Raw genomic sequence first — 21424 nt, 5'->3', positions numbered from 1 at the left:
CAATTCCCAACATTTCCTATAGGTCTGGTTATAATCTTGAGACAGAAGCAGCAAAGTAAGCAGTATCATGACTTGTGACTTTAGCCCAACATGTTGCATATACTTGTATGCTTTCGATTAGCCCATTTCCTATTCTCTTAAAGTTTTTATTTGCCCTTCCCCACCCCAGTATTCTCTTTTGTTCTTAGAGTCTCTTCTCCCTTCCCCACAGAAAATGCACTAATAAGATGTTATGACAAAACATTCCAATCTCTTTTTTTTCAGAGTTCATGAGTCAGTTTCTGTGTGTTCACAGTAAAGCCATTGCTGGAAAGAAATCACACACCTGGAAGGGATCATTGGTCCCACTCAAGAGTCAGAGCGCAAAAAGAGAAATTGCTGACACAAGAAATTCTGCTTTTACATGGTGAGAAGAGGTCATCATTAAGTAATTTTTTTTTTTTTTTAAAGAAAACTGACGATTTTCATCAGTTCTCCCCAAATAGGAGCCCAACCAAAGTTTCAGGTAGCCTATGCCACTCCATGACTCTTTATAACTCCCTTTCTTATTGTTATCTATTCTTGGTATTGAACATTAATGCTAGTATTAATGGAAGAGAAGGAACAGAAGAAAAATCAATAAAATGTTATTTACAATAGTAATAACAAAGTGCTAGTTTAACTTGGAAATTGTCTGATTATAGATGATATAATCTATTCTGATTTCTAGCTAGAATCACAAAATTAGAATTAGAAACCTATCAAAATATTACAACATTAGAGCAGAAAAGAATTGTCATTGTTAGAGATCATCTAGCCCCCAGCTTCTTAAACTATGGTTCATGACCCCTTATGGGGCCTCATAACTGATTATAGGGATTGTGAAATTATAATTTATTATTAGTAAATGTTTGATTTATATACGTATTTTATGTACCCATATATCTGGGGTCACATAAAAATTTCTCGAGCGAAAAGATACTTTGTTTAAAAAAAAAAAAAAAGACTGGTATTAAAAAAGGAAACTGTTCCATTGGATGAAATGCCATTTCATAATCAGCAAACAAAAAGCACAAAGTAATCTTATATTCACTAGATCTTTAATCATTGTGAAATAGAAAGATGTGGTTCATTGTTCAATACCATTTAGAGAAGCCTGCATGTTCCATAATAATACCTTGATTGTGAATGACTCATATAAAGATTTTGTATACATGGGAGAGCAGGCATCTCAGTCTGTAATTATTGATATTCTCTCAATCACCTCTTTTTTCTTATGTTTTTTGGTTGTTTAGTCAATGAGTCATTCTGACTCTTTGTCATCTCATTTGGGATTTTCTTGGCAAAGATTTTAGAGTAGTATTGCATTACTTAGTACAGCTTATTTTAGAGATGAGCAAACTGAGGCAAACAAGGTTAATTGCCCAGAGTCACACAGCTAGTAAGTGTCTAATGTTATATCTGAACTCAGGTTTTCCTGACTCCAGGCTCGGTGCTTTATCCAATACACTACCTGGTTGCCCTTTTTTTTTTTTTTTTTTTTTTTTAATTAAGTTATTAATAAGATAATTTATGAAAAATTTCCAAAATCTTCCCTTTCTTCTCCTACCTCAGACACTTTGTATATCAATACCTGAATGCTCAAGCAATTGCATCATCTTATCTGACTTTTTCTCATCCTTCTTCTCCTTAGTGCCATTTCTACATTCCTATAAGCACATATGGGATATAAGGTTAGGGTCTAAATTTGGTTCTTTATAGAAAAAATAGTTTGTTGCAGTAATTTTTACAAATCTTTCCCATTTTGAGGGGTTATTTTTGTTGTCTTCCTGTTTCCCCTTTAGTTTCATCCTTGAATACTCTTGGGATAGCTTTACTTAAGTTGTATTCTAAATTCAAGATTTCTTTAAACTGGTTTTATCCTTTACTGCTTTTCTTTGCTTCACTGCTAATAATCATTCATCATCCTTTTTCATATGATTTTTACAAATGAGTTTTTATTCTACACCAGTATTTCTTTTGATAGCCATCACTCTAGTTATAAAGTAACTCAAATGTTTGCTGAGTAGGTCATTTTCTGGAATCTTTTGGTCCCCTCATTGTGACATTTACATTGATTAAACTGCTATATAAATTTATTATAATCATTGTAGAAGTAATTCCTCATTTTCATTGGCAGTTATTTGTTTAAATAGTTCAGAAATGAGTTTGATCACTCAACAAGCACTAAGTACCAGTCACTGTGCTAGCTTCTGGAGATAGATAGATAGATAACAGACTATTTATTAAATGCTTACTATGTCTCAGGCTCTGTGCCAGATGATGGGAATACAAACAGAATTTTAAAAAATAGCCCCTACCCTATGAAGAAGCTTACATTTTAATGTAAAGGTGGAAGAGGAAGGAGGGGAGGGCAAATTCCATTTCAGTTCTGACTGTCTTTAATTTCTAACAGGTCTTTCTTTCCTATTGTCTGAAGAAACTTTTACTAAGTAAGGGGGCACCCAAGGGTATCATAGTACCATTAAACTAGAACAATCAGGCATCTCAGAAAGTCATCTAGATCAGCCCCCGCATCTTACAGATAAGGAAACCAGGCCCAAAGTAGTTAAGTGATTTGCCAGAAGTCACACAGATAATAAACGCCAGAGTGAGAATTTGACTCCAATCTTCTGACTCCAAAATCAGTTCTCTTTTCAGCATACTGGACTGTTGGCCCTCTGAGTTTAGAAGCAGAGGAAGGAGATGGGAGATGCTTGGGCCTTGTGACTGCTCTTCTCAGTTTTATATAGCCTCAGCAGCACTGACATGGATTTTAGAAGTCCTGAGCTTTACTCCTAGACCTACCACTTACTCATTTTATGGCCACAGACAAGCCGCTTCTCTGGACCTCCATATCCTCATCTATACAATGAAGGTTTGGGCTTAGTGGCGTCTGAAGGTCCTTCTACCTGGCACATTCTGTGAGTCAGGAGGCTGCTACAGGCTGCTGCTGGGTGTAGCGATGCTTAATTATAAGTCTCCACAGCCTAACTGAACACAGAAAAAGGCCCAAGAGAGCTGAGGACTAAGGGTCAACAAGGCAGGAGAGCTGCCTGAAGAACAAAATGCAGAGAGTGCAACAAGGGGCATTTTGAAATATTATTTTTGAAAAATAAATGTACATAAATTTTAAAGACTGGTAATCTTGTTCTCCCTGGCCCATAGGGAGTTATGTTGTACTAAGTCAAGTTAGATATTTCGCAATAAAGATGCAAAGCTTTACTTGGGCACACAAACACCACTGTCCAACTCTGCCCTGAAGGCAAAGAAGTAAGTAGGGAGAGGCTTGTGTGCATTTTGCCTGCAAATTGGAAATATGTAAAACATATGCAAAATAAAGTGCCTTGTCATTTTTGAGCCATCTACTTGGGCACTTTTTGTAAAGGGACTACAATACTGAAATTGAAATTCCTGACCCCAAAGAAGGAATGCAGGACTACAAAAAAGTTTATGACAGATAAAGGGTTTTCAAAGTCAGCCATCTCTTGGTCTCATTCTGACTATGTACTTTTGTACTTTGAGACTCATTTGTTGTTTCTTTCCTTTACAAAATGAAGAGTTTGGACTAAAAGGCCTTTCTAGTATTAACATTTTATGTTTTAAGATCCCTCTCAGCTCTTCTTAATTATGAACTAATTTTATCCTGATTTATAAAAAAGAGATGTTTGATTATGAATAGGACTGATTGGATTAAGTATTTCTCAGGATGAGATTAGGTCACAAGATCCCTATTCCCAGAGCTGGGAGATCAGGCCTTGGACTCTGGGTCCAAGAAGGATCCTGGGAAGCCACATGATCTCTAAAAGGTCAGACAGGAAGTGACTGGAAGTTACAGGAAGTGACTTGACCTGTGGGAAACAGACAACATTGGTGACCATTGGTCAAGGATGGTTACATCCTTTTAGTCTATCCAATGAAAAGGCTTGGGTCTTTTCCTATTTAATCAGGTGTTCTACTGCCTGCTGTTCAGGTTCCATAAGCACATGGCAGGAGTTGGGATGGCTCCCAGGTGTGTGTCTGGGCCTCTCCCTGCAGGGATTAAATAAATGCTTTCTCTTTGTACCTGAAGATGTCTCTGGCTAGTTAATTTGGAAAAGGGGGTCTAGCACCCGTCCCACACAATTAGGACTCCTAGCAAGAATTCAAAAGAAATTTCCTTGTCCAATTTTCCCCTAACCTCACTGCCAAGAAGTTCATAAAACCAAACAGAGAAAATGCAGACAAACTAGCTTCTCTGAGAAGGATTTCCTATCCTCCCATTTTCCCAGTGAGCAATTTAATCCTTTAATTTTCTTTCCTCCTAGCAACCAAGATTATAAATTTGAGGTCAAACTCACTTTGAAAAAATCTTTAGGTCAAATTCTTTTATATATCTTCATTAGTTCTCCAGATGTTCATGATTTATGTATTCCTGTTAAACAAAAATAAAAGCTCAGATTTGTAAGGTACTCACCTTCTGGTCCAACCCATTACCAAGTAGGGGAATCTCCATCTCTAACAGGTAAACCAAGTTCTGTGTCTGTACTTAAAACTAAGGGAAAACTTTCTCCTGAAGTAATTTAGTCTATTATTGAATAATTGTAAATGCTTTCAAGTTTTTCCTTATATTGAGTCAAAATCTACCTTCCTGAGATTTTCCTCCGTAGTCTTAGCTCTCCATTTCTTGGCTAAGAATAATTCTAATCTACTTTCTACCTACTTAACAACCCTTAAAGCTATTTGAAGATGATTTTTAACAGAACTGCATTAAATGACCTATGAACTTCATTCACATTTGATATTGACCTCTGATCTCTGGCTTTCCCAATCCCACGGTTTCTTGGATCTACCTTAACTTCACCCTTTTATTCATATATATATATATATGTATATACACACACACATACATATATATGTATATACATATATGTAAATATATATAATATATATATTATATTATTTCCATTTATATACTCTATGATCCAGTCAAACTTTCGTGCTTTTCCTCACATAATTGTCTTGCATAGTTGTCTTTAACTGGTTGTCCTCACCCATGGGATGCCCTCACTCCCTATCTTTACCTCTTAAAATCCCTAATTATCTTCAAAGCTTAAATAAAATGCTATTTTCTACTTGAGAACTTTCTTAATTCACTGACCTGTTAGTGCTTCCCCAGAATAATAACCTTGTATAATAAATATAAGGTCCGCTTGGTCTTGGAATTAGGAAGCCATCTTCCTAAGTTCAAATTTGGCCTCAGAGCCTAACTGTGTGATCCTGGGCAAGTCACTTAACCCTGTCTGCCTCAGTTTCTAATCTCTGAAATGAATTGGAGAAGGAAATGGCAAACTAATGGGGTCACAAAGTGTCAAACCTGACTGAACAAATTCATTTTGTATTTACTAATAAAACTATTTGTACACATTTATTTTCCTCTATAGTTTGTTTTGTTTTTCCCCTGAGGCAATTGGAGTTAAGTGACTTGTTCAGGCTCACACAGCCAGGAAGGGTTAAGTGTCTGAGGATGGATTTGAATTTAGGTCCTCCGGACTTCAGGGCTGGTGCCCTGTCCACTGCACCACCTAGCTGCCCCTATTTCCCTCTATAGAATGTAAGCGCCTTGAAGACAAGGATTGCTTCATTTGTATCTTTATCTTTCTAGCATAATGTCTAATACATTGTACTTGTATAAATATTTATTGGTTGAGCAAAGAATAGAAATGAATTCATGGAGTGAGGGGACAAGACCAGTTGAATTGGGCTTGGTTTAGGAAGTTCCAGAAATTCAGGTGGGCTAGGTAGTTATGTAGCAAGGCTTTACAGGGCCATCCCCAGGCGTCCTGATCTGTCACTTGCCACTGGATTGCCAACACCTCTGGAAGGGAAAGTGAGGCAGGTGACCTTGCACAGCCTCTCTCACTTAAATCCAATTCACTTGTGTGTCATGGCCTCATCTGCCTGATGTCATGGTCCTCTTGATGAAGGAAGGACAAATAACAGCAAGAGGACATTAAATGCGAGGGTGATGATCTTGGCCTTTTTTCTTGCACCTGTTATATTTGAATGGGGAAACAAAATGATGGAAACAGCTGGGTCTTTAGAATTACAAATTTGGCTTCTGTGCAGGATGGATCAGTGGGGAAGAGATTAAGGGCCCAGAGATACCCTGTATCCCGTGATGCTTGAAAAGGCCTTATAATGTTGGTCTGTTTTTTAGGTTGCCAACAGTTTCATAGATAAACAGCATTTGTACAGCTGAGATTAAGTACATTTTTTGAGTGAAAATTAAGTTAGACTGCAATAGAAGTACTAGGGGCATTGAGTTCAAACTGATTTCACTCTATTTTACCTATGTAGCTAGAGATTTTAATGGAAAAAAACTTCAAAAAGAAAATTCCTTGGTTTTTCAACAGCAGAATGGGCCTAAAGCAAGTTTTGAAAAGGCAGCAGAATGGCATACAATGGAGCCCCAGATCCTCCTTCAGTTTCTGAAACTTGGTTTCCTATTAATAAGATGGAGATAATCCTATCTTCATTGCCTACTTTGCAGGTACCTTGTGAAGAAAACACTTTATAAATTCTTGGGTGATTTCCAAACCACCTGCAGTTCTGAATTAGAAGAGACCTCAGTGATTTCTGCTCTGATCTACTCTTAAACCAGAACCAGAACCCGCTCCTACTCCACAACATGCTAGGTAAGAGGTTATTCAATCTGTGCAGGAAAACATCCAATAAGAGGGAATTGACCACTGTCAGAGGCAGCCTATTGTTCCCTTTGGGATGACTTCTCATCACTGGGAGGCTTTTCTTTACTTTGTCTAAACTTGCTTTGTTGTGCCCATTACTGGGATTTCTACCCTCCTGGGACAAGCAGAACAAGGCTAACCCCTTCCCATATGACCACCCTTTGAAGCTTTGGAGATTGCTCTCCACTTTTTAGGCCAGACCTCCCCACCCAGCTCCTTCAGCTGTTCTCACATGACCTGCACTTGAGGCCCTTTACCACTCTGGTTGGTCCTCTCTGGACTCAGTTATAATTATCCCCATTAGACTTGCCAAGTTCACACAGGTGGTAAGCTGCAAAACTGGCCCTTGAACCCACACCTCTTTTGTCTGAAAGAATATTATTTATGATTTTTTGAAATAGAACACTGGAAAACCAGGCTTTGATGAAGCTTTCTCAAATGATGATACTTGGCCATGCCTTAAACCTGAATAACTCTGATCCTCACAGATTGACCAATAATGGGATCATGTTTGGGGTTTTGTTGGCTCAGACTAAATGTAATTTACTAATTGTAAGCAATTGTTTTGGCTCTGGCCAGAAACTCTGAGAGCCTCTTCCTCCCAGTTTTTTTTTTTTTTTTAGGAAACAAACTAGGCCATTTTTTACTTCATTTCTTACCTAATCTTATATCACTGAATGGGTATTGCCTCAGACAAACTAAAATCTGGAAAAAACCTTAGTTTAAAAAGATCTCCCAGTCCATCTGGGGTCATCTCCAGTCATCTTGATCTGTGTTTTGTCCCTATACTCAGAAGACTGGAGAAAAGAGCAAGGCTGATGATTTTGCTCTTTCTAACTTAAGTCAAATTCACTTGCAAGTCAATATATAGCCCTCCTGATGTCACTGGTCCTCTTCAAGAATGAAGAGCAAACAACAACAAGCAAAAAATAATTCTAGACTCCAAGTCCAGTGCCTATGCATTCTACTATACTGTGTCTCATTATAGGGGAGATGAGAGCTTTCACTTTTTTTTTAAGTGGGGTACCTCCTTCCAAAAAGCACATAATTGGGGTTAAAGTGCTATTAGAGACTCTGACTCCTCCATAGGATAGCCTTGATTTTTTGTTGTTTTTTGGGGGGAGACAGAGGTTACTTATGAATTTTTTCATTTGGTATCTAATTTTCTATATTCAGAAATTCAGGGAAATTCTTTTGTACTAGTTCCTGCATTATGACATTAAAACATTTTTCTTCCTCTTGTGTTCTGGGAAACATGATTCTTAGGTTGTCTCTGCACCTCATATCTTCAAGATCAGAATATTTTGCTTGCAGAGTAAGCATATTTTTATTTTAAATTATTAGTTTGGGATTTTTCAGCATTTTTTTTTTTTTTTGCTTCTCTTTTTCTACTTTGTCTTTCACTTGTGTACATTTGCATTCCCAATCTATTGTTCTCTTTTGTTCCTTTAGGGAGGCTTGCCAGTACATATTCCAGTCTTTCTACATTCTACTTATTATTTTTGTTGTACAGGCCATAAATTACACTCTCATAATTTACATTTTTCTTTTGAACCATTGAGGAATAGCATTCTGTGGTTCCATGTTTTCTCCACATTCTACCTAGTCTTTTGTTTCATCAAGTGTTGGATCATTTTTCTTCATTTTGCAGTATTTATTCATAGACACCTGAACTCATTTACTAGACCTAGAGGTCATATTTCCTTCTGTTGTTAATGTTTTTCCTGTTGATTTATCTGCTTATGTTCACAGTTTTCGATTTTTATTCTTCCTGAGATCTTTGATAATTTTAGTCTCCTTCCCATTCACCCTTTATCTTTGGAGTTCCACAGCACTGGAAAACTATTCAGTTTTTGACTCAGTGCCATCTGACAGTGGTTTCTTTGGGGGCTGGATCTCAGTGTTTCAACCTTTTTCCATATTTGGCAATTTGCAATTCACCACTTTGGTTTCTGCCCCAAGTGACTTTTGAGTAGTCATAACTGGGCTCAGCTAGGTGCTATTCTCTCTCCCTTAAGCATAATTGATTGCTGCACAGCCCCCTCCTTCCCTCCCTCCCTGCCCTTCTCCACTCCCCCACCCCCCCATGCACACAGCATCATGTCCCAGTCTCTCTGGTCCTCAGGTCTTTGGCCTGGGGTTGGCAGTTCAAAGCTTTGCTCCATGGATGCCACGGGGTTGTTTACCCTTGACTGGAAGTTCAGTTTTGTAGTGGCTCATCAGGCTTTTGCTTCTGGAGCCCCACATGTCTATGGAAGCTCAGGCCATCTTCAACAACCTAGTGTGGGGGTGTCTCCACTGATGAGGTCCTGAATGGTGGGTGTGGTTGGTAGAGAGAAACTGGGGCATTGATAAAATTGTTCCCTGGAGCAGGCAGGAAAAAGGCTCTGATAGAGATCAGTTCAGTTTTGTGGTCCCACCCATCTGACTGGAGATAATCCAGTCAGAAATCCAAGCTACGTCAAGTCCCTGAAGCTAAATTTTCCCAATAAATCTAATGGCCCACGCCATGTTTGCTGAGTCCCTTTGGATCTCCCTCTTCCCCCATAACATGTGGTATCTCTCCTAACCCCACTATGCTTCTCAACCCCACTTCTTATGGCTAACTAACTCTTTCAGGATGCTAAGTCCCTTTCAGGATTTAGCCTGCCAGCTAAGGACAGGCCCCAGCCTCATGGGGTGCTCCCTCTCTACCAGGTAATTGTGAGTTCCACTAAGGAACTGTCCTACTCTATTTCGTATTTACCATTCCTGGTGTCTATTATATCTCTTCATTTGTCTGTAATCTCTTCTAAATAAACCTGCCTTTTGCCAAAGAGAATGGTCATTATGAATCCTTCACATGACTGTACTACACCATTTGGTGCTTCTCCTAAAGCACATCACCTGGTGCTACATCAGCCACATCAGCGCCTACCCCGGAAAGAGAGAGGGAGACTAGGATGTGGGGTTTGGTTCTATTGTAAGCCTGTGTCATGTCCCTGTTCTTCTAGCAAAGCCTTGGCTCCAGTAGTGGTGAAAATGAGGGAGAGAAGTTGCTAAGGAAGCTCAGAGTCAATGAGCTTCATGGTTTGTGTTTTTTCTTCAAGGGGATGGCCTTCTTTTGAATTCTTGTTATCCTAAGGTATAGAGATGACTGCAATTGCTTTATCTCGACCACATAATTTCTGTTTTGAAAAGGTTTGAGAGGTTGAAGGGATCAGAGAAAATGTGTAGTTCTCCATCTTAAGTTACCTCCCTTATAGAATAGCAACAAATGACCTTCTTGACTCAATCCAGTGAGGTCTGCTAGCTCATTCTCCCATTGCAGTAGGCCAAAGTAGAAAGGCCACACACAGAGGGAATGACCAAGAGGGTATCTTTAACATAATGTTGACTATAGAATGTCAGAGCTGGAAAGGAACTTAGAAGCTCCCTCATTCTATTCACTCAAGCAAACAAAGATCTCTTAAGGTCTATGGATGGAAAGTCCCACATCCAAAGTCACAGAGCTGGCCCTGTTTATTAACTCACTCCAACTTAACAGCCCATTTCATGCTATAAATGATTTAGCAATAAGGTCTTTCCAGGATCAGATATTTAGAACTAGGAAGGAATATCTGATCCAACCCCTCATCTTAGAGATAAATGAAGGCCCACAAAAGTTAAGTGACTCAAGTATTAAGTGGCTGAGCTAGGACTTTATTCCAAGGTCAGTACTATTTCCATTGCCTGCAAGATGATGGAACATTCTCCCCTATGATCCCAAGGAAGAATATGGAAAGATAAGTAAAAAGCCACAGAGGCCAAATGAGACATATGGATAGTAAGAGGAGGGAGACCAGCTCCCTTAAGTCTTGTTCTCTCCTCTGTTGCTACCTTTTGTTCCAATGTTCACCTCAATGGCAATCCCAGCAGTGACCATGAATGTGGTGGGTGTGGAAACTCCTAAAGGCTGCTCTGGCCTGCCTTCCTGGACCTCAGGGTGACAGCGTGTCGGGTGAGACTCAGGGTGTGGGGCAAACTGCCTCGTCATTACTCAGGCAGGGCCCATTCTGAGAACAAGCAGGAGTTGACTCCTCCATATTTTCAAGAGCAGAGAATCAGGACTTTTTTGACTGGACCTGGAAGGAGAACAGGACCTGAGCCAAAAATACTGCATGAACAAAGTTATTAGATTTTTATTAGATCAGGAATGATGGGTAGAATTGAGACTCTCTTCTAATAGCCTGTAAATACTAGCAACAAGTTTTAAAAATCTAAGGAGAAACTATAGAAAGTATCCTCAGCTATGAGTCATAGCTCCTTAGCCAGAGGGAGGGAAGGTGGAGTAGTTTTGGGGATTGTTATAGTAGGCTGGGGGAGAGAGGAGAGAAAAAAGAGAAATACTAGGATATACCGTCAAAGATTTTTTTAAATGAGGCTCCCTCCTTTACTAGATTGAAGCCCAGAAAGGAAAGTGGCTTCCCTAAGATTACACAGCAAGTCAATCACAAAGCCATGTTTAGAAGCCATAGGATGTCCATTTTGACCTCTGCTACCCTTGAGGACAGGCCACACTTAACTAAACTAAGTATCTCCTCTACTGTGAAGACTCCTGAGGGGAACCTACTACCTCCCAAGGCAGTCCCTTCTGCATGGGGATAACTCTGAATGTTAGTACATTTTTAACAAAGAAAAAGCCTGAATTTATGTCTTCACAAGTTTTCCCTATTACTGCTCATTCTGTCCTCCATGTTCAAATATGTAAAGACAACTATCCTGTCCTCCAAATTTTTTCTCCAGGCTAAACATAACAATTTAAACAACTCAACTATCTGCCAAGCATGCTACTAGGTTCTAAGGATACAGAGACTAACGTGAAACAGTTCCTACTCTCAATAGCTTAAAATCTAAGACATATGCATACAGAGAGGTATGTGAAAACCTAATACTTATTTGGCCTGAATTTCATGCCCTTCAGTTATCTTTCTCTGGACATTCAATAGTTTATCAGTTTTCTTTTTAAAAATATATCATTCAAAACTATATACAATACTTCAAATATGGTCTAACTAGGGCAAGACATATTTGTCAAGTCAAGACACTAGGACTTTAGTCATCTTGTTGTAGTCTAAGATTGCATTAGTTTCCTTAGTTATATTACACAGTTGATTCATTGAGCTTGCATCCCACAAAATACCCAGATCTTTCTCAAATGAACTGCTTTTTTAGCCACACCTTCATCATCTTGTACTTATGGCATCTCTTTTTTGAAATCAATATAAGACTTTAAATATGTTCCTATTGAATTTAATTTTCTTAGATTTGTCCTACTGTTTTAGTCTGTCAATATTCTTTTTGAATCCCAACTCTCATATAGTTTTTTAGCTCTCTCACATGTTTATATCATCTACAATTTTGATATGCATTCCATCTATGCCTTTATCCAAAATATAGATATAATTGTTGACATATAGCCAAGTCCCTGTGGCACTCCACTGGACATTTCTTTCCAAGTGGGCATTGAATCATTGGTAGTTACTTTCTGGATCTGTCTATTTAACCAGTTCTAGATTCTAAATGTGCTATCATTTAGCTTGTGTGTTTTTTTCCATAAGAATAGCACTGAAAGACTGCCTAAAGGGCTGCTAAAATCCAGGTAAACTATATTTACAGCATTTCCGTGATCTTTTAATGTAGTAACTCCTTCAAAATGGAAATGAAATTTGCTTGACATGTCCTATTCTTGATGAACTGGCTCTTTATGATCACAATTTCTTTTTCTAGTTTTTCACTTATTTATTCTTTGACAATATGCTTTAATGTTACATGGAATCAAAACTTACTATCATATAGTATGTGGACTCAATTCTTCTCTTTTTTTGAAAAATCATGATAACCCCAGACCATTTATCCCAAAAGTCAGCTGTTATTTCTTCTCAGAGTTGCTTTTATTTAAAAAAGGAACCTCATTTCCTCCTATAAGAATATGGTCTCTCTGCCTGAGGAATGGGCTATGGAGTTCAGGGCTTTTCTGGTGAATGTACACAGATCCCTTCTAAGCCTTGATTCCTCGGTCAAAATAAATTTGAAGGAATTTGAGCAGTGGGTTCAGGTGTCAGGAAAACAGAAAGGTTGCTCAGAAATACAGACCAGTCCAGACTTAGGAAGCTAAGCATGAATGTCCCCATCCCCCTGGCAGATGTACTTAGTGATCCCAGGGCCTAGAAGCTTGGTTGAGATAATAAAGGAAAATCCATATAAAGCCTCTGGGGAAACACAGTGAAAAGACTAGGAAGTCATGGACTTGGTTTGGTCCAGTGTCTGTCACTATTCAGCTATGACTACAGGTAATTCAATTTCCTCATCTATAAAATGTGGGTACCAAACAAAATTATTTCTAAGGCCCCTTTGAGATTTAATATTGAAGGTAGTAGAATTCAACAGAGATGTAGATTCAGAACCTCACTATAATATTGTAGTCACTCAATGCCAGTTTCCTCATTTGTAAAAATTTAGAGAACAATATGTGCAATGCCAACTTTATGCCTATTGTGAGGAAAGCATTATTATCTGTACGTTATATCACTGTACAAATATGAAGTATGTTCTGAGGTCTTCTTCAGCTCAAACACTGTGGTTCTGTGATAAGGAAGCTGCCAGGACATGACTTGGGGCCAACCTCATTGGGAACAACTGAATTACTATTCCCGGTGAAGAAAGAAAGGGAGAATTAAGATATAAAAGCATCATCAAAAGAGAAACCAAGCCAGAAAGAGTCAGGCATTCCAGAGAAAAGAGTGTGGTCAATGCTTTGTTGAAATTCTGAGACAATTTGGTTACTGAAATATGTTTCTAAACCTCACAGAAACAGGGAGAATGAAGCAATATTGCACTGAGTGATTTTCTTTTCTAAGGAAACTTCTCTCCCCTATATCTTTCCTTTAGCCTTGCACAAAATGTTCCATGGTTCCTTTCCTCTCTCCATAGCGATCTAGCACTTTTCACTTGGTCGGAGCTCTTCATCTCCCTACCTTCCTTTTGCCCACTGTCACTCCCTTTGATGCTCATCCATTTTAGCTCTCATTCTCTCATGCTGCCCTCAGGTAATTGTCCTTTTTTTTCACCAGCTACTGACTATTTACATCTTAGAGTCTGTGAGGATCTTAGAACACAGAACAAATCCCTTGTTCCAACAAATCCCTTTAGTATCTCTGGGCTTTGGTTGCCTCCATCTTTGGAAAGTAAATGTATTGATCTAGATGATTCCTAAAAGCATTTCTGAATCTATAAGGGATTTAAAAAAATAACAAGGAAATAAATGACAGTTGTATTTTTAAGCTAACAGTTTGGATTTCTTGTTTGTATCTACTCCCTACAGAAAGCATTTCTTGATCACTATAGTTGATTTTCTTCCATTCCTTAAATTATGTACTTGTGTTTGTTTTGTTTTATTCATTTAATTATTTTTACATTTAATTGTTGTTACTGTTTTATCAATTGCATGTAAACAAAAAATTTTAATGTTCTTTTTAAAAAAAAATTTGAGTTCCAAATTATCTTCCTCCCTCACATCCCCCCTTCTTTAGAAAACAAGCCATTAGACTATATATGTGCAATCATGTAAACCGTTTCCATGTTAACTATGTTGCAAAAGTAGAGACCAAAAAAAAATAAAGTTTTTTTTTAAAGTATGATTCAATCTCTATTCAGAAACTATCCATTCTTTCTCTGAAGGTATTTTTAAAAATAAAGTTCTTCAGAACTATATTCAATCATTGTACTGAACAGAATAGCTAAGTCATTCAAGTTGATCATTATACAATATTTCTATTACTGTGAACAGTGTTCTCCTGGTTCTGCTTTGCATCAGTTCATATAAATCTCCCCAGCTTTTTCTGAAAATGCATTTGACTCATCATTTCTTGTAGCATAGTAGTATTTCACCACAATCACATACAACTTGCTCAGCCATTCCCCAGTTGATAGGCATCCTCTCAGTTTCCAATTCCTCTTTCCTTTATTATTTTTCTAGCTACATCAAATAATTTTTTGCTAATTTGATTGTTATGGCACTAAATGATAAATTATTTTAGTTGTAAATATAATTTTTATTATATTAGCTTGGCTTGCTGATGAGGAATTGCTATTTTTCTAGTTGTTCAGATCTAATTTTATTTGTGTGAAAAGTTTTGTAATTTCACTTATACAGTTTCTGGGGTAATCTTGACAGGTAGTTTCCCAAATTTTTTTTATTGTATACATTTATTTTAAATGGAATTTCCTTTTCTAATTCTTGTTGCTGAACTTTGTTGGTAACATAGAGAAACAATGATTTATATGGATTTATTTTATGTCATGCAACTTAGTTAATTATTTCAGTTTTTAGTTGATTCTCCAAATATATCATCATATCATCTGAAAAGAATGATAGTTTTATTTTCTCATTACTTATTCTAATTTTTTCCATTTCTTTTTCTTCTCTTATTGCTATAGTTAATATTTCTAGTACAATATTGAATAATAGTGATGACAATGGGCATGCTTGTTTCACCCCTGATCTTACTAGGAAAGCTTCTAACTTATCTCCATTATAGATAATGCTTACTGATGATTTTACATAAATAATAATACTTAAGGAAAGCTCCATTTATTCCTATGCTTTCTAGTGTTTTAGTAAGAATGAAAATTGTATTTTTTAAGGGAAATTAATTAATGGTTTATCTACTTTGATGTTTCTTTTATCATAAAGGCAGTTGGTAGTTTTACTCATTAGTTTAATGGTTTTCTTATTTTCAGTTTTATTAATCTTCCTCTTGATTTTCAGGATTTCTAATTTTTTGCTTAATTAGAGATTTTTAATTTGTTATTCTAGTTTTTTTAGTTATATGCCCAATTCAATGATTTGCTCTTTCTCTGTTTTATTGATGTAAGTGCTTAGATTTTCTCTATTTCCTCTAAATACAGCTCTGAGTACATCCCATAAATTTTGGTATGTTGTCTCATTATTGTCATTCTCTTTAATGAAATTATTATTTATATAATTTATCCTTTAATCCACTCATTTTTAGGATTAGATTATTTCCAATTAATTTTTTTTATCTTTATTTCCATAGTATTTCATTGAATATAATTTTTATAGCATTATGATCTGAAAAGGATACACTTAATGTTTCTACTTTTCTGCATTTGGTTGTGAGTTTTTAATGCTTTAGGACCCAGCTTATTTTTATGAAAGTGTGTTGTACATTTAGGGAAAAAAGGTATATTCCTTTATATTCCCATTCAGTTTTCTCTAGAAGTCTATTATATTTAACTTTTCTAAAATTCTATTTATCTCCTTAACTTCTTTCTTGTTGATTTTATGGATATATCTACTTCTGAGAGGAGAAACTTGAGGTCTCCCAAAAGTACAGCTTGGGTCTCTATTTCCTCTTGTAATTCATTTACCTTTTCCTTTAAGAATCTGTGTGCTATATCATTTGGTGCATATATGTTTAGTATTAATATTACTTCGTTGACTATGGTATCTTTTACCAAATTGTGGTTACCCTATTTTTTCTTTTAATTAGATCTATTTTTGCTTTTGCTTTGTCTGAGATCATGATTGCTACCCCTGCTTTTTTATGTCAGCTGAAGCTTAATAGATTCAGCTCAGCCCTTTATTTTTACTCTATGTGTATCTCTCTGTTCATGTGTTTCTTGTAAACAACAAATTGTTGGATTCTAGTTTTTAATTCATTCTACTATTCACTTCCATTTTGTAGGTTTGTTTATCCCATTCATAGTTACAATTACTATGTACTTCCTTCCTATCCCATTTCCCTTTGATTATTTTTTTCTCTCTTGTCCCTTCTTCAAAATGTGTTTTGCTTCTGACCACTACCTCCCTTAAATCTCCCTCCCTTCTATCAGCCCCCCTCTCTTTCTCTTATTTTCCCCCCTCCTTCCCTATGGAGTATTATAGATTTCTTAGTCAACTGAGTGTGCATGTTATTCCTTCTGAGCCAATTCCAATAAAAATGAGGTTCAAACATTTTCCACCCCACTCCCATCTTCCCCTCCATTATAAAAACTTTTCCTTTTTCACCTCCTTTATGTGAGACAATTTTTCCTGTTCTTCTCCCTTTTCCTTCTCCCAGTACATTCCTCTTCTCCTTAATTTTAATATCTTTAAATCATCTTATCATAGTTGGTTCACACTCATCTCTGCATCTACATATACAATGCAGGCAGCACAATAGCTGTGTAGATCTTCAATTTGGCAATCAGTCTAATAATTTCCCTCTCCCACTCTTCCCTTTGGAACCTCTAAAATACTGAGCTAGCTCTGGCAATGTGGACATCCCTGGAAAGTGTATTGTCAAGGTAAATGAACTTATCCACAGAATTCAAAACTTCACCATTCGCTGTAATTGATGGTTCCACATAAGGATGGTGTGATAGTGGTTGATGGAGTAGCTGTGTTTTCTTATTGTTAATAGTTAGGCCAAAATGAACACAAGCAGGAGAGAATTGATCCATACTTTGTTGCATCTCAGCTTCAGAGGCTGCACTGAGTGCACAATCATCTACAAACAGAAATCATGCACCAGCATTCCCTCTACTTTAGTTTTGGCTTGTAGTCTTTCCAAATTGAGGCATTTTGTTGTGTGCCTGTGAAACCTGGATGGTATACCAGAACCACACCAGGAAACTGAATTGCTTCCATTTGAATTGTCTTAGAGAGATTCTGAAGATCACCTGGCAGGATAAGGTACCAGACCCTATGTCCTTTCTAGAACTAAACTGTCAAGCATTCCAACTCTACTACAGAGAGCACAACTCTGTTGGGCCAACCACATAAACACTTGAAAAAGATTATTTTATGGAGAACACACAGGGCAATGCTCATGGGAGGTGATCAGAAAAAGCAGTACAAGGACACTCTTAAGGACTCTCTTAAAAACTTGAGAATTAATTGTGTGACATGGAAAATATTGCACAGGATGCCCAGCATGGTGTGCTCTCATTAGAGAAGGTGCTGTGCTCTCTGAGCAAAACAGAATTAAATTAGTTCAGAAGAAATGTGAGATGTGCAAAATTAGATAATCTGCCCCAAATGTTCATAGGGATTATTTGTGTCTGACCTGGGGCAGAGCACTCGGAGCTTGTATTGGTCTGATTGGCCATAGTTGGACACACTGTCACTTGATTCTAATGATGTCATTTTGATTCTTTTCAAGAACGAAGCACAACAACCAACTTTCTGACTTGACCCAATAATGATAAGGTTTTTGGCCTCCCTATATGGAAATGTAAACTTTCTAACTTGACCCAATAATGATAAGGTTTTTGGCCTCCCTATATGGAAATGTAAACATTTTAACCTTATTGATTTCCTTATGATTTTTCTCATGTTTAATTTTTTATGCTTCTCTTGAGTCTTTTGTTTGAATATTATACTTTCTATTCTGCTCTGCTCTCTTTGTCAGGAATGCTTGGAAATGACTCCTGGCCTGTACTCTGGGCTTTATCCAGGCAGGGACCTTGTTCTCCTGTAGCCACCAGTGCTAGCACACCCCCTGGCCCCAGGACTATGATCAGGTCCTCCATTATTTTGCAGCTGCAATTACTAGAGCTCCCAGGGTTCCTACTTGTGACCACAAGATCATCCTACCCTAGAACATCCACCAGAGCCCTGCTTCTCTGCTACCACAGGTCTATTACTCCTTTTGGCCCTGGGATTGGGATCAGAAATTACATATGGCAATGCTACAGGATCCTGAACCCAACACCAGCAAAGGGTTCCCTGCAATCTCCTTCTGACCTATTGTCCGACACTCTCCTCACTACCACATGTGTTTTGAGAGATCCCAAAGCTGCTGCTTCCTCCAGTGTAATTACCTCCAAGGTCCACTGTTGGTACCATGGCAAGCCCTGCCTTTCATGGTCTATGCTGTGCTCCAGGCCTGCCCACCCCAATGAGACAGACTTTTCCTGACAACTTTCTAATTGTCTTGGGTTGGAAAATTGTTTTACCCAAATATGTGTTGGTTCAGTCACTCCAGAATTTACCATGAGCTGTTATTTTCAAGTTGTTTGGAGGGGAATTTGGGAAAGCTTGGTTGAGTTATCTTGGTTACCCTCCATTTTATGCATTTCTGCTTATCTTTTTAACACAGTTCCCCTTGTTCTAGGAAAATAGAAGGTCATTGTAAATAGGAAACTCTTTTGGCTTGTCTTTATATCTTCAGGGCCCAATATAGTTGTAGCAATAACAGATCTTTAACACTGGTTGGATTTTATTAGTTGAATAGCTTCTTATTTTAGTCTGTTAACTGATTAATTTGCAAGTTTCACCTAGAAATTCTATATTACCTACCAATGAGATTAAAGTATGAATCCAGTGAGATAGCAAAGAAAGCTTTAGCCCTATTTGATAATCAGGAAATTTCAACTTAGAAAGAAAAGTTAAGCTCATTTCTTCTTGAATTTCTGATTCCAAATCTAGTTCCCTTTCCATTCAATAATAAGCATTTTTAAGCACCAACTCTGTATTATATACTGTTCTAGATATTGAGGAAGATTGAAAAAAGAAGCAAGACATAGTCTCTAGCCTCAAGAAGCTTATTGTTTGTAGGCTTGATCTATGCACAGAGAAGCATAATAACAATATGAACATGGTTAAAAAAAAAAAAAAACAGAAGAGAAATACAGAATGCTTCTGTCAAATAAGAGAGAAAACCTCAGCTGGGCAGCTTGTGAGGGGAATGTATACAGGACAGATCATGAAAGGGTTTATGAAGTGAATAGTATTTTTTTTTTTCTTCAGATCTTGAAGGATAGGTAAGATATCAGCAGGGGAAAATAAGATCAATTTAGTTTACAAACCACTTTCAAGTTAGCAAGTGTTTATTGACCTCCTGCTATGTGCAAGGCACTGTTAGGTACTAAAGGAGGTGATTAAGGTATAGGTATATACCCTTTAGGAACTTGAACTGCAGTGGGGGAGAAAGGCAGAATATATCATCTATATAAATAAATTTGGTGCACAGTATGTGAGAGCAGTACAAAAACAATGCTGTGAGAAATCAGAGAAGGAAAGGATTTTTGATAGAGGACACTAAATTTAAGTTCCAAGAGCAAGGTTTTTAAAATAATTTGTACCCATCTTCAAATTTCAATGGATAGTAATGACAAGAAGATGCAGTCAGATGTTGCAAAATGAATAATAAAAATATTCGACCCCTCCTCCAAATTGAAAAATGTTTGGCTGTACTCCAGATTAAAAAATAAATTCGGATATATTGTATTCTCTGTATATTTTAAACATAATAACTCAGTGTTCTGTAAAATAGGATATGAGTTTTTTGGGAAAAATTTTACAGAAAAAGAATACAGTGTAGAGATGAAGATTTCACAATAGTGATAAAAACAAGAACATTAATTATAGCACTAGGCTTCCCTGAGGTTTTCCTAAGGGCTTTTGACATTTATTGCCACTTAATAGACCCCAGATTTGCATTTCTAAATTTTCCTTTTGCAAATCCAACCCCCGTTAAATGAAGGCATTCATAATCAACTTTTATTCAACGTATATAAGTGTGTTGGACTGATAAGCTCTAAATTTCCTTTCATCTCTGACATTCTAAGATCCTAAATTCTGTATGCTAATGTTCTCTGTTGTAAGATCTCTTCTTCTGACAATTTCTATTCTGATGCCCTTACACTTGTGTAAAATGAGGGACAAAGAGACAGAAAGAGACAAAAAGACATAGAGAAACAGAGAGAGGAAGAGGGAGAGAGAGAAAGATGGGACAAGTCTCAGAACATTGAATTGTAGAGCTAGAAAGGGCTTTATAGATCCTCTAGTCACACTAGGGAGGATGCCAAGGCGTTAAGTAAAAACAGTGCTACAGAAATGTAAATTTCACATTAAGATATCATCTGTTCTCATCTTGTTATTGTTATTTCATTTCAGTCATGTCTGGGTTTTCATGACCCCATTTGGAATTTTCTTGACAAAGATACTAGGATGATTTGTTATTTCCTTCTTCAGCTCATTTTACAGTTGAGGAAACACACAGCTAGTAAGTGTCTGAGGCTGGATTTGAATTCAGGTCTATCTAAATCTGGACCTGATACTTTATCCTCCACACTTTTACTTGTCATTATTTCCTTAGCATTATTATTGCCAATTTTTCTCCTTTTCTCTAATTGTCCTCTCCTATATACTAGGAACTCAATTCAAAAAAGGGAGGTTACAGCCAAGAGAAAGGCAATGGCCAGCAGGGTCCTCTGTTGAGATAATGTTTTATAGGAAAAAAAACTAAAGAAACTTTAGTCAGAATAATTTTTGTTTCTGATCCAAATCAACATTCTAAGTAAAGCTTTTTCCATGATTACATAATCTGGCTAAATAGACTTTATCTCTTATAGGGAAGACTCAAATGTAGATGATCATTATCTCGATGTCATCATGCTTCTGTAGTTCTTATGAGAAATGACCAGCCAATCTCAACTGAAAACATCAATATCCCTGTAACCCAGATTGTAGAAAGAACCACCAGATCTCCTCCAAATATGGGTCCTCCTGTAAGGTGAGTGTAAGATCCATCTTGGGAAAAATTAAAGAATGCTTATATAAAGAAGAAACATTTGCAAATATATAGCGAATTATTCATCTAACAATAATTAGAGACAAGATGGTGTAATGGAAAGAGCACTGAAGCAAA

The 21424-nt window shown here is 37.1% G+C and overlaps 1 long non-coding RNA gene across 1 annotated transcript in view; it reads left to right on the top strand.

Annotated features, from left to right (window-relative positions):
* The first annotated feature begins 269 nt into the window (after positions 1-269).
* LOC116421171 overlaps positions 270-21424 on the top strand; it is a 36579-nt gene continuing 15424 nt past the window's right edge. Inside the window, exons 1-3 of the long non-coding RNA XR_004231474.1 lie at positions 270-406; positions 6551-6695; positions 21129-21289. This is a non-coding gene — a long non-coding RNA (uncharacterized LOC116421171). The remainder of the gene's footprint in view (positions 407-6550; positions 6696-21128; positions 21290-21424) is intronic.

The sequence above is a fragment of the Sarcophilus harrisii genome, chromosome 2 (genome assembly GCF_902635505.1).
Source record: "Sarcophilus harrisii chromosome 2, mSarHar1.11, whole genome shotgun sequence".
Lineage (NCBI taxonomy): Eukaryota > Metazoa > Chordata > Mammalia > Dasyuromorphia > Dasyuridae > Sarcophilus > Sarcophilus harrisii.
The sequence above is the reverse complement of the archived record's forward strand: the minus strand, read 5'-3'. Positions and strand labels throughout refer to the sequence as shown.